At 40.7% G+C, this 12,857-nt stretch overlaps 1 long non-coding RNA gene across 1 annotated transcript in view; it reads right to left on the bottom strand.

The window, feature by feature from the left end:
* Positions 1-12,857, bottom strand: part of LOC120886567 (uncharacterized) — a 90,872-nt gene that overhangs the window by 50,386 nt on the left and 27,629 nt on the right. The window contains exons 2-3 of the long non-coding RNA XR_013429544.1: positions 3,961-4,095; positions 1,535-1,650 (exon numbers count right to left, since the gene is read on the bottom strand). This is a non-coding gene — a long non-coding RNA (uncharacterized LOC120886567). The remainder of the gene's footprint in view (positions 1-1,534; positions 1,651-3,960; positions 4,096-12,857) is intronic.

Genomic DNA, 12,857 nt, shown 5'->3' with positions numbered 1-12,857 from the left:
AGAACCTCTGTGTCACATGACTTCCCATGACAGCTTCCTTCTCCTGAGCATCATGCTGGTGGGACTGCTGAGAGCTCTACAGTTAGGATTCTCTTCACACTCACATTGACTCTCAAAGTTAATATTATCTCCATTTTCAGTTACAGAAAACTAAAGCTCAGAAAGCAAGACCAGAGCTGAGATTCATATTCAAATTCACCTTGTTCCAAAGCTTGTTTTTTTTCCCACTGCACCAATCAGATTCTCTCTCATAAGAGCTTTTCTGTCTGCAGTAGTCTTCTATTAAAATAAAATAGTCTGGAGCAATATTAAGCCTAAGAGCTAATGTCTTGACTATGCTAATTGAAATTCAGGTTGGCAGCAAATAGAGATTCAGTAAACCAATTATTAGTGGATGGCTGAGGGACCTGAAATAATGACCAAGAGTCAGGAGAGGAACTGTAATTGAGATTGTTTTGTTCTAGTCTGCAGAAGTTTGAGAAAAAATATAAAGGTGATGGTGTAGGGGTCCTTTGCCATTCTGTTTTGGTGGCTTAGCATCTGACCCATCTTCCTACATCAGGGACTCCCGAGTTGGGAGATCTAACAGCATTATAGAAGATACTGATGCTCACTCCCAGTCTTCCTGGCAACTGGACATAAACATCTGTTCTAGAATCTTCTACTCATTCTCCCCACCTGAGACTGAATTGAGAGCCCTCAGTGGCAGCAAGTTTGGCTATTTGGTCCAAGGTGTCAGAGTGCTCAAGACAGTGCTGCATGCAGTCCCTAGCACAAATTGGCCTTGGCAAGGTGGCCTCAGCAGGACACATCTGCAGTGGGCTCCAGGGCACTGTGCCTGGCTGTATCATGGGTCTTAAGCCTTTCCAATAATTCTACGATCTCTACCCCTCTGTTTAAATAAAATAACAGCTACAGCAAGGAGAATTCCACATATCATAAAGGCCATTCTTTTAAGGTGTATGGTTCAGTGGGTTTCAGTATATTTCCAGACCTGTGCAACCATCAAAATTATATAATTAAGCAAGGCATGATGGTGCATGCCTGGAATCCCAGCAGCTAAGGGGTCTGAGACAGTAGGACAGCAAGCTCAAAGCCGCCTCAGCAATGGCGAGGCACTAAGCAACTCAGTGAGACCCTGTCTCTAGATAAAATACAAAATAAAATAAGCTGGGGATGTGGCTCAGTGGTTGAATGCCCCCGAGTTCAATCCCTGGTACCCCCCCCCAAAAAAAAACCCAACAAAGCAAACAAAAATCTATATAATTACAGATAATAACCATAACTCCCCAAAAAACCCATACCCATAAGTAGTACTTCCTTCTCCTCCTATTCCCTGGCAACTACTAACGTACTTCCCGAGTCTGTGGATTTGCCTGTTCTGAACATTTCATTTAAATAGAGTCACACTCTATAGCCTCTTGTATTTGGTTCCTTGCACTTAGCTTGGTGTTTCCAGGGTCATCCACATTGTAAGAACCCATTACAGATGGCGATACAAGTTCCTGATGAGTGTATGAGTTACCATCATTACCTCCCATTCTTCCCGGTGTCTTTTCACTTTCTTGGTGGTATCCTTTGAAGTACACACTTTTTAAAATTTTGATGAAGTTTAGTTTAGTTGTTTTTCTTTGATTTCTTGTGTTTTAGCTGTAAAAGGTAAGAAAGCATTGTTCAATCCAGTCACAAAGATTTATCCCAATGTTTCCTTCTAAGAGCCTTATGGTTTTCTTTTACATATAGGTTTGTGACCCTTGTGAGTTAATTTTTGCATATGGTATGAGATAGAAGTCAAATTCATTCTTTTCCATGTGGGAATCCAGTTGTCCTAAGACCAGTTGTTGGGGGAAAAAAAAACCCAAAACATTGTTTCTTCATTGAATTGTCTTCATAACCTTGTCAAAAATCAATCAACCATAAACACATTGTTTATTTCTGGACTTGTGATTCTATTCCATTGATCTATGTGTCTATTCTTATTCCAGAGTCTCTTAGACTCAAAAGATCAGCAGTGTGGTTCTTAGAAATGGGGCCCACCAATCACCCCATGGAGAATGTTATCTCTTAACAAAGCTAGCTTTCCACAGTACCAGAGTAAGATCCTTTGAGTGCTAGAGTATTTCTGTGTGCATATGGAAAGGAGATGGGAGACTTAGGAGGAAACATAGAAACTTATATTTTTTGTACTTCCTACTACCAACAAGATAGGGGCAAGAATTTATACGCAGCAGTCAGTCTGGATAATTTAGTTGCACACTGATCAGTATAAAAGGATATTCCAGTAACATGTAGGATGTGTACGTATGTTATATGTGCCTTTGTGTGTGTGTGTGTGTGTGTGTGTGTGTGTGTCTCCTATAGTACCATGCATAACACACAGTCCTGTCTTTCCCACAGGACAGGTGTATACAGGACTTGATTAGTTTTTCTTAAGGATTTTTCTGGCTATATCCTACTCTGGCCCTTGTCCTACCCCAGAATTCCCCATTGCAGTGGGGTACAGAATCCAGCTTTGTCAGGATCTGCGGGTCCTGATTCTCCTTGTACTTTGGGCCCATCCTCTGTCTGATAATCTCAGATGAGTTGGTTTCTATGGCTATAATAAGAAGTCACAAACTCTGTGACTCATTACACCACCATGTATCCTCTTATGGCTCTGGAGGTCTGGTTTCTAAATTAGTTTCCCTGGACTGAAATTGAGGTGCCATCAGGACAAGGTTCCTTCTGGATTCTCTAGAGTAGAATTTATTTCCTTGCTTTTTTTCTGCTTCTAGATGCCACCTACATCCCTTAGCTCATGGTCCCATCCTCTGTGTCCGAAGCCAGCAGCCTCACATCCTGCTTCCACAGTGGCACCTTCTGTCTTCCATGGTCAAGTCCTCCTCTGTCTTCTCTTAGGAGGACACTTGGGATTACATTGGGACTGTCTTGGATAATCCAGGACCGTTTTTCTTTTTTTGTGGGGTGAGGGTGGGTGGTACCAGGGATTGAAATAAGGGGCATTTGACCACTTAGCCACATCCCCAGACCTATTTTTATTTTATCTAGAGACAGGGTCTCACTGAGTTACTTAGTGCCTCGCTTTCACCAAGGCTGGCTTTGAACTTGGGATCCTCCTGCTACAGCCTCCCCAGATGCTGGGATTACAGGCGTACGTCACTGCACCCAGCTAAGACAGTTTTTCTATCACAAGATCCTTAATCATGTCTTCAAATTCCCTTTTGCTACATAAGGTACCATTTACAGGTCCTGGGGACTGGGGCAAGAGCATCCTTGTGGGGTCAGTATTTCGCCTACCACACCTAGCGTGATGCCCGAGTCTTCACGAGCTGGTGAGAACTGGTGTCTGTTCTGACCAGCTGAGGTCTACGCTGTTTGTCTATATGTTAACTTTAGGTTTGTTCTGACCAGTTGTCAAATATTTTTACTATGATTCCTGTTATTAGCCCTCCCTATTAGAGAGCTGAGTGGATATGAATTCGTAGGGGGCTGAAAGAGACGGCCAGGGGGCTCCCAAATGTGTGAAACTGATTTGGTCCTGGTGTTAAGAAAGTCAAGTGTGAGTCAACAAAAAGAAAACCATTTCCAAACCAACTAGAAGTATCCACAGATGGATGGGCTGTGCAAATCTGAAATAATCAGAGACAACTAAGAGGAAAATCCACAGGAAAGTAAAGAGTGATATTTCTTGACCTGCTGAGCAGGTAGCAAGCCATTTATTTGATGGAGACCTTTCTGGGTTTCAATTTGACCTGTTCCCCAGAGACCCAATCAAGAAGGCCTTGTTGTTGTTAAGAAAGGAAGTTAAGAAACAATCAAGAAAGTTAAGGCAGAATCTAGGCCATCCTGGAAACTGGACTCCAGATGGGTCTGAACAGGAGCAACTCAGAACTGAGCATGCAGACATAGAACATTTATCTCCAGCAGGTCTCTCGACCGCACTGTGAGCCTGTAACTTACCTCCCTCCTTCCACGTCAAAGCATCCCAGAGAGTCATCACTAGTTCCATCAGTGACACAGACTCACTTGGTGTAATATGTGGGATCTGGGCCTCTTCTCTTAACAACCCAAAACTCCAGGATGGGGCTCTGGAACCTGTATTTTAATAAGAACAAATAATTCTTACATACTCCCAGGCAGGAGCACGGTGGCCATATTATTTGAAGAGACTCAGAAACATCATCTGTTCATCAACCCACTTCATTTGCCAGCTGTGATTGATTGGTCGTTGCTGCCTGGATCATGGCATTGAGATAAATTATGAGGCCTTGCCTGGGCTTGGATGGGATGGGAACAGTGATTAATTAGTAATGTGCACCATGGCCACAGGCTGGAGATGGGGGGCGGTGGTGATGAGTGCCTTCTATCTGTCATTATCTCCTAGAAAGACCTAGCTATGCTTTCCTGTTTCATGGCGATATATAGTATACGTACAAAAGTCTAGATAGAACGTACACTTTAAAGAACAAAAATAAAACACATCCTTTTAAACATTTCTCTAGATAGCAGGTTCCAAAATCTTGGGTGACACGTTGCATTGTCTCACAACTTTCTTAATGTCTAATTTAAATAAATCCCTTTTGGCACAATTTACGTCCAGTCCCTTTCATCCTATCCCCAGAGCAAAATAGAACAGCTGCTCCTCCTCTCTTACTCCATATGCCTCCCTATTTTTAAGAATTCAGTTCTCCAGAAAAAAAAAAATTAATGAGACTCTTCTATTTTAATGAGTTACTTGTTTGGTGGATTGGCATTTTTCCTCCCCCAAGCTCAAAATGCTTGGTTACAAAGACAAATTGGAAGAGAAGATGGAGAGAAGAAGGAATTCAGATGGCATCCAAGTCTCTTTTCACAGATGTGTTTGGCCCAGGGGTTGGAGGGCGTAGGTGGCCACACAGCAGAACCACAACAGAGACCCAGCTCTTCTATCTCTTTGCTGAGTTAATCCCACCACAACATGATATTTGACACTTGAGTATGTTTTGAAGTGAGAGAGTAAGTTCAAGGGCAAACGTGTTGTCTTCATTTTCCATAAATATCAATGGCTTTCTATCTCAAATTCCTGAGTCTTTTTGTCAGAGGAATTCAAAGCCTGGGACAAGCTAGAAAACGGGGGGACTCATTCCCCATAAGCAACCTTAACCAAGGAGGAATATAAATGAGTGGATAAATGGTACCTAATCCCTCATTCCCCATCTTCTCATCCCTTCTTTGATGAAGATTTTCTGGGATAGGATCATTGCAGATGAGATCAAGTGAAGGGGAGATCCTACTGGATTGTGGTGGGTCTAAAACCCAAACACATATAAATACTCACAGGTATGCAATATGTATGTTAAAACCCATTAAATTATACATTTTATATAGGACTATTATATATAATACACACACACACACTATATCTCAACAAAATTTATCTTAAAAGTATAAGAATGCTTTTTTTTTCTGTGTGGTGCTGAGAACAAGCTAGGCAGGCACTCTACCATGAAGCTACTCCAGTCCCAAGAATGCTTTCCCTTTGATGCAGCTGTTCTACTTCCAGAAATTTATTACACAAAACTCTCTATACAACTGTGCAAAGATGCATGTATGATGATGTGCATTGCAAAATAGTTTGTAGTTGTGAAAACATCAACAATGCCAAAATACCCATCAAGTAGGCAGTAGATAAACAACCAGAAGCTAAAGAACTGCTGTGGCCTACCCTGCATACCCCAGGGGTCTCTGTCTCCCAGCCTTGCACACTGCCTGGCACTCTAAATAGAGATGTGAAAAGAGGGTCAATAAAGATAGATTACATGAGAGGCATCAATGTGAAGGAATAGAGATCCCACTTAGTGCAGAACTCTTTTTATTAGAGCCAGATTTTATGTCTTTGGGGTTATATAGCAAGATCGGGGGTCTTGCAGATCTTGCAAGATTGGGGGTCTGATCTTGGGTGAGGCTGAGACACCCCTGAGAGAGGTGAATCAGAATGATGTGCAGTTTGCTGCAGGGAGGGGGAGGGGGAGGAGTTGTGCCAGTAGCTCCGCCTCGTTTCTTGGTGCCAGAATCCTTCAAATCAGGAGGTAGCTCTGTGTCCTCAGGATACCATAACTGTGTGCCCTGGGACATGGAGAGCTAGAAAGGGAAAAGGACCCCATGCTCCTGTCACTGGGACCTGGAACTTGTGCTGGCAGATTCTGATGAATTACAGAAGTTGTTCAGACAGAGGCCGGAAGACAACCAGGAGAGCAGAGTGGCTTAGCATGCTTGGTTAGGGCCGTGGTGGTCATAAACCCCAGGAGGTTCCCTCCAGTGGCCAGAGCAGGAGAAGCAGGCAGCTGGCCCAGGTGGAACAAGGCAGAGCAGAGCTGAGCATGAGATCAGGTGCTGGGCTACAGTGAGGGGAACACGGGCGTTTAGATGGACCCTAAATCCAGTTGTGGGTGTCTTTGGAGGGAAAGAGAGGTTTGGAGACACAGAGAAACACCAGAGGGAAGGCCATGTGACAAGGGAAGCAGAAATTGGAGGAATATAACCAAGAAATACCAAGGATTGCTGGGAGCCTGCAGAAGCTGACAGAAGCGAGGAAGGGTCTCTCTGAGCACCTTCAGAGATAGCACAGGCCCTGGGTTCAGACTTCTGGTCTCCAGCACTGCGAGAGAACACCTTTCTGTCACTTTAAACCAACCAGCTGTGGCACTTATTACAAAGGCCCAAGGGGACTAATACATAACCCATGATGATATCAATACATATTACTCTCACTACTAATGCTACATAGTGTTTGTAGAAGGAAGCAGGAAGGAGCAAGTAACATTATTTTAAGCATAAACAGTGGTGAAAAGACACTGAATTTTCTGTTATTAAATTTAGAGAACAAGTAGGAATTCATTCACCATAGGCATCTTTTACCATCAGTTTGGCCATTAAAGCAAAGCTTTGGGCTTAATGAGCTTGGGGTCAAGTCTTAGTTCTGTCACTCACCTACTGTGTGACCTTGGGGACATCACTTAATTTCTCTGGAGATCAGTTTTCACATCTTTAAACCTGGAATCATAATAGCTCCTACCCAAGAGGTTGCAGTGAGTAATAAAGAAAGCCAAGGTTTGGGAGCCTGTGGAGGCCCTGGCCCCTGGTAAGGGCTGCTAATCAGCAGCTGTTGTTATTGTTGTTAACTTATGAACCTAATGATTTGTTTTTCAATAAACTGGCTTCAGCTAGCACTGGGAAAAAATAATCTGGACTGGGCCAATGAGTCTCCTAGCAAACACACTCTCTGCAGAATTGATGAGATGCCAAGACCTCTTTATTGCAGTTTTAAAGTCAGATCCAGAAGGTTCAAACTGCTTATCAGTGTCACCTACAGAGACAGCCATTTATTGCCTATGTATGCCCCATGGAAGCAGAGGCCAAGACCATCAATACGAGTTTGCTCCCAAGTACTCTTCATTCCCAGGAGAATCAGTGGAAACATTGACAGTGGCTGGCTCCTAATACTCCTGTGTTTCAATCAGGTTTTTCACCACTGCGACCACAAGATCTGACAAGGAAAATTTTAGAGGAGGAAAATTTTATTTGGGGCTCAGTTTCAGAGGTCTCAGTTCCTAGACAGCTGGCTCCATTGCTCTGGGCCCAAGATGAAGCAGAACATCATGGCGGTAGAGTGTGGTGGAGGAAAGCAGCTGGGGACGTGGCCAGGAAGCAGACAGAGCTCTCTGCCCACCAGGTGCTTATGCCCTCAGAGGACAGAATCCTCATATTATTTCATCTTCTTGAAGTTTGATGTTACCTATCTTCTTATTCAATGGGATATAATTTCCTCTTGCCCGTTTCTTTTTTTAAAGCCGAATTCCTAAACTCCTTTATAATGCTTTTCCTGGGAAATGACCTCTTGGATGCATTAAGCACTTTCACCTTCTCTGTCTGGGAAGGGGGCACATGTGCGCCATCAGTCTATTGGGAAGGTCTGGCTCATACTCCATAAGTTATCATAACTCTACATATAACTTAAGGTCCTCTTAAGCTCTAAAGAGTATAAAGAGTATAAATGGATTCCCACCTGCCGAGCTGGCTTCTAGGAAAGATGCAGGGTAGAGACATCTTACTCTCTGATCAAAATATAAATATTAATATCTTTTCCCTCTTTGTTTTGTTTTTAATTAAAAGCTCAGTTCCCATCAACCAGATTTAATTGATACTAGCATTTCACCTTATTTGCTTCAAACATTGCAAATATATCTTGAGACACCCTGTCCATCCCACTTCTCAGACCCTCATGGATAAACACCTACATACAATAAAATGAATTTGAATTTTTGTTCTATTTGATAGCTCAGGAGGGAAATGGAGTCACTCCACTGCCTTTTTCTTCTTTCTACTTCTTTTGGGGACTTGGTTGATGCTTTTTGAATGAAAATAAATAGACCCCAACTGTCAATCATAGAGATGTGGCTTGTGAACATCTTTGTTCATCTTGCAAATAGTCTAAATTTGATGGAAAAAAACCCCCTTAGGTTATAGTAAAACAGTTCTTTTGACATATCCACTGAGCCTCAGAACATTGTCTACTTTGTATTAGTCCATTGGAATTTATAATCCTAAATTAGCCTCTGCAAGGAGAGTCCAGTCAAGCCCACGAACCTATCCAGTGTAAATTTCTTGCTCAGCACTGGTTCAAGGCCTAGGGAGACATAAGCAAATAGCAGAGGTTCAACTTTCAAGGAGTTGATGAATCAATGAAGATAAAAACATTTTAAAGAAGAAGAGACAAACTGTATCAAATTTGAAATCATGTGGGGAAGAAAATTTGAGCCGTAAATGTAGGAAGAAAACAGTGTATGGGGGCGAAGTCAGGATCTGAGAATAAAAAAGCAGCAAAAAGAGAGACGAGATGTAGAAAGGATGATGCGAGTCCTGCTGAAGACTTGGTTTCGTTTTTCTAAAAACTTTCCTTTGAATAATTCACAAAGTACTCTGCAGAGTGTTGTTTTAGCTTTTAGACCACTTAATAAATATTGATTATAATGGCAGAAAATGTAATTAAAAATTAAAATAAAATTATTATTAAGCTACTGAACCTTACCTCCTAATATCATTTGGTAAATTGTTGTCACAGTCTTTTTTTTTTTTTAAAGAGAGAGTGAGAGAGGAGAGAGAGAGAGAGAGAGAGAACTTTTTAATATTTATTTTTTAGTTCTTGGCGGACACAACATCTTTGTTGGTATGTGGTGCTGAGGATCGAACCCGGGCCGCACGCATGCCAGGCGAGCGCGCTACCGCTTGAGCCAAATCCCTAGCCCCATGTTGTCACAGTCTTGAGCACCAAATTCCACGGGACAAAGCTAACTCTCCAACCCCCCTGAACAGGTACTGAATGACAAGGTAGAGCCACCAAATGACAGATTTTTCTCCAGAGGGCATGTGTTTCTTTTACATTTTTAGAGGGGTCTTTCAGAAAATGTTCTTGGGAATCCAAATATAAACTTATACTATCATTTTACCCCATTAGTAGCTTCTTTTTTAATATTTTTTAATTGTCAGTGGACTTTTATTTTATTTATTTATATGCGGTGCTGAGAATCGAACCCAGTGCCTCACACATGCTAGGCAAGTGCTCTACCACTCAGCCACCACCCCAACCCCAATAGCTTCTTTTACTGTGAATAAAGCAAATTTTCATATGTAACTATTGTTTTGTTTATGTTCCCAAATTGATTGTAAAGTTAATTTCATTATGCTCAATTGTATTTTTTCATTGCTTCTTTTTATGAAATTAGAGGAAAATGTTTTCAAGACATAGATTTGCAAACTCTATGTTCAGAGCGATAAGCCAAGCAGCAGCTGAAGGCTGTCACAAGCCAATATCTAAAAAAGCAAATTATCATTTACTTTTTTAATATTAAACCCCACAAAGTCCACCTACTATATCTGTGGGTTCCATATCTGCAGGTTCAACAAACTGCAGATTGAAAATATGTGAAAAAATGTATTTGTACTAAACATGAACAGACTTTTCTTGTCATTATTTCCAAAATAGTATAATAACTATTAGCATATAATTTATATCATATTAAGTATTTTAAATAATCTAGAGATGTTTTAAAATATACAAAAGGATATGTGTAGGTTAGCTGCAAACACTAAGACATTTTATATACATAGCTTAAGCATCTGCAGATTTTGGTATCCTCACAGGATTCTGGAATCAATTCCCCACAGAACTGTAAGTAGTAATTCTAGAAAGGTTGATAACACATAAAAAATTTTAAAAAGGAAAACAGAAATCACCCAAAATAAATACAGAAAACCACTGGTTGCCTTTTGTATATTTCCTTGTGTGTGTGTGTGTAAGTGTGTGTGTGTGTTTGTGTGTGTAACAAAAATTGGAATCATATTGCATGCACAGCTTTGTTTTCTGCTTTTTTCTTTTATTATAGCCATAATCATTGCCTATGACTAAATATTATTTAAAATTTCAATTTTCAAATCATATAATATTTTCTAGTATGGAATTATAATTAATTTAAATACAACTGCATTACTGGGTATTCTGGCTGGCCCTAATTATTTGCTACAACATATGATCACATGTTATGATCAACATATTATCCTTCACATAAGTAGCTTTGCAGCACTCTGAGTATTCCTATGATGTACATTCCTAGAAGTGGAAATACAGAGTCCAAAACTATATGTTTTAAAGACTTCTACCGAATACGGCCAAATTGAACTCTATAAAGGATATACTAATTTACTTTCCCACTGAAGTTTAGAAGACGCCTATGTCATGCAACCTTGCCACCGACAAATATAATTTTAGAAGCATTTTTCAAGCCAGAGCTTTAAGATGCATCCAAGAATCAAGGCCTCAGAGATTAATACCAAGTTCAGCATGTCCCAAAGAGATTGTAAGGGGAGCTGACAGAAGGAACAGTCTAGAGAAAACACAGGAAGGTTTGGAATGATCGATGCGGCTACGGTAGCACCCCTGGCTCATGTGGAGTCTTTTCATGAGCAAGCAAGGAGTTGACATGTGCATGGTTGCTGGACTAGCTGTCGAGTGCCCAGTAAAGGCAGGTTCCACAGAATCCACTTCTCTCTTGTCTCTGCCTCATTTATAGCTTCTCACAACATCACCTACTAACAACCCCAAAGCAACCAAGAGCCACTTCATTTCTGATTGGAGCCAAAAAAGAACAAGATGGAAAAAAAAAAAAAGAGAGAACACGATGGACATAATCAACTTCTTCTATCACATTGAAAATAAGCCTGGAATTAATACCCACCCACACCTGGAAGACAGTGGGCCCCAGATGAAGTGGTGTTTCCATGCCATATCTAGAATAACCCCGTTACCAACCAGACTCAGGTTCAAAGTTCATGGATGAGGAAGGGCATCTAGCAGTCCACCCCGGCCCATCTTTCTTTTTTTTTTTTTCTCGTATTTAATAAGTTACTAAAAATGGAGATGATAAACACTCAAAACTTACCACTTCATAATCTCAGCTACATTTTTCTATTGTTTACATCTGTCCAATCTGTATGGGGGAAATATATGATAGTATACCACTGTGTATCTCTTTTCAACTCCAAGTTCAATGATGTACCCACAAGATAGCTTGAAATTGGCTGGGTAGAAGTATTTAGACTCTAGACTTGGCTACAAAATGGGCATCGATTTACTGTTTTGTTGATTTTCTAAACTTGAGAAAGTTAATAATGTGGCTTAAACTTTAAAATGTCAGCAATGGTTACATACTGAAGCATTAGAAATATTTTTGAGAAAATACTGTTCCCGTATGGAAAACTGTTGCCCGATTTAGCAAAGTCACTCCTGTTGTGGAGAGTGAGTGAAGATCCAGTGTTCCTCTTCACTATTTCATGGTTTTACATGGTGAACTACGTGAAAATATCTGCCAACATCTGTGTCATGGCCACATTCATCTGTCAATGATGTGAGAAACTTTCTCTGCTGAACTGGATGGTAATCAAACACTTACTCATCATCTGATGTTTTTGACCCTATTGTTGATGATAGAATTATTAAAACTGTAGTGGATTTTTAAGAAATTTTGAATTACACTAATGTGGAGGAAAAGATGGATAGCCAAGGTAAATGTTTTAGCTTAATTTCTTTTTCTAGCATGTAGTTCAATGGTAGAGTGCTTTTGCCTAATGTGTGCAAGGCCCTGGGTTTGATCCACAGCTCTGGGGAAAAAAAAAAGTTTTCTAAAATCATTATATAAAAAACTGTTATCAGAAAATTCTACAGTAATCCTCAAATGGTCTTGTGACTCTTGCCAATGTCATATAAAATTATTTTTTACATTCTAATCTCTGAAATGCCAAAATGACAGTAATCTTGTGATGAAGCTGGAAGAACCTTCAATTTAATGAATATAATCAGTCCGAGAGAGAAACAGTCTAATTGTAGATCATACATCAAGTTTCATAACAACGAATTTATTGGAAAATAGGTATACAATTGGGACACAACTCCACTAATCAAATGATCATGGACTCACAAACCACAGGTTGACTACAGATACAAAAATCTGAGAAAACAACCCCACGAGGATCAACTTTCTATATGGAATATATAATAAACAGTATAGTATATGTCACTATTGCTTGAAAAATGTGTGCTATGCCTCCATTATATATCATTATATGTCATAACCTACATATGGTTTTCTCAGAGAGCTGGTTGTTGGAGATCTAGCAGCACACCACTGCCTCCCACCCTCCTCCACTAGGATTGAGTCTCTGTCCAGGTTTCCTCTCCTTAATTTTGATCCCATCTAATATTCCTTCCCTACCTTCAAAGCACTCCGGGGGCAATGCCACCTTTGGCAGAAGGCCACATGCAAGCC

The sequence above is a fragment of the Ictidomys tridecemlineatus genome, chromosome 13 (genome assembly GCF_052094955.1).
Source record: "Ictidomys tridecemlineatus isolate mIctTri1 chromosome 13, mIctTri1.hap1, whole genome shotgun sequence".
NCBI lineage: Eukaryota > Metazoa > Chordata > Mammalia > Rodentia > Sciuridae > Ictidomys > Ictidomys tridecemlineatus.
The sequence above is the reverse complement of the archived record's forward strand: the minus strand, read 5'-3'. Positions and strand labels throughout refer to the sequence as shown.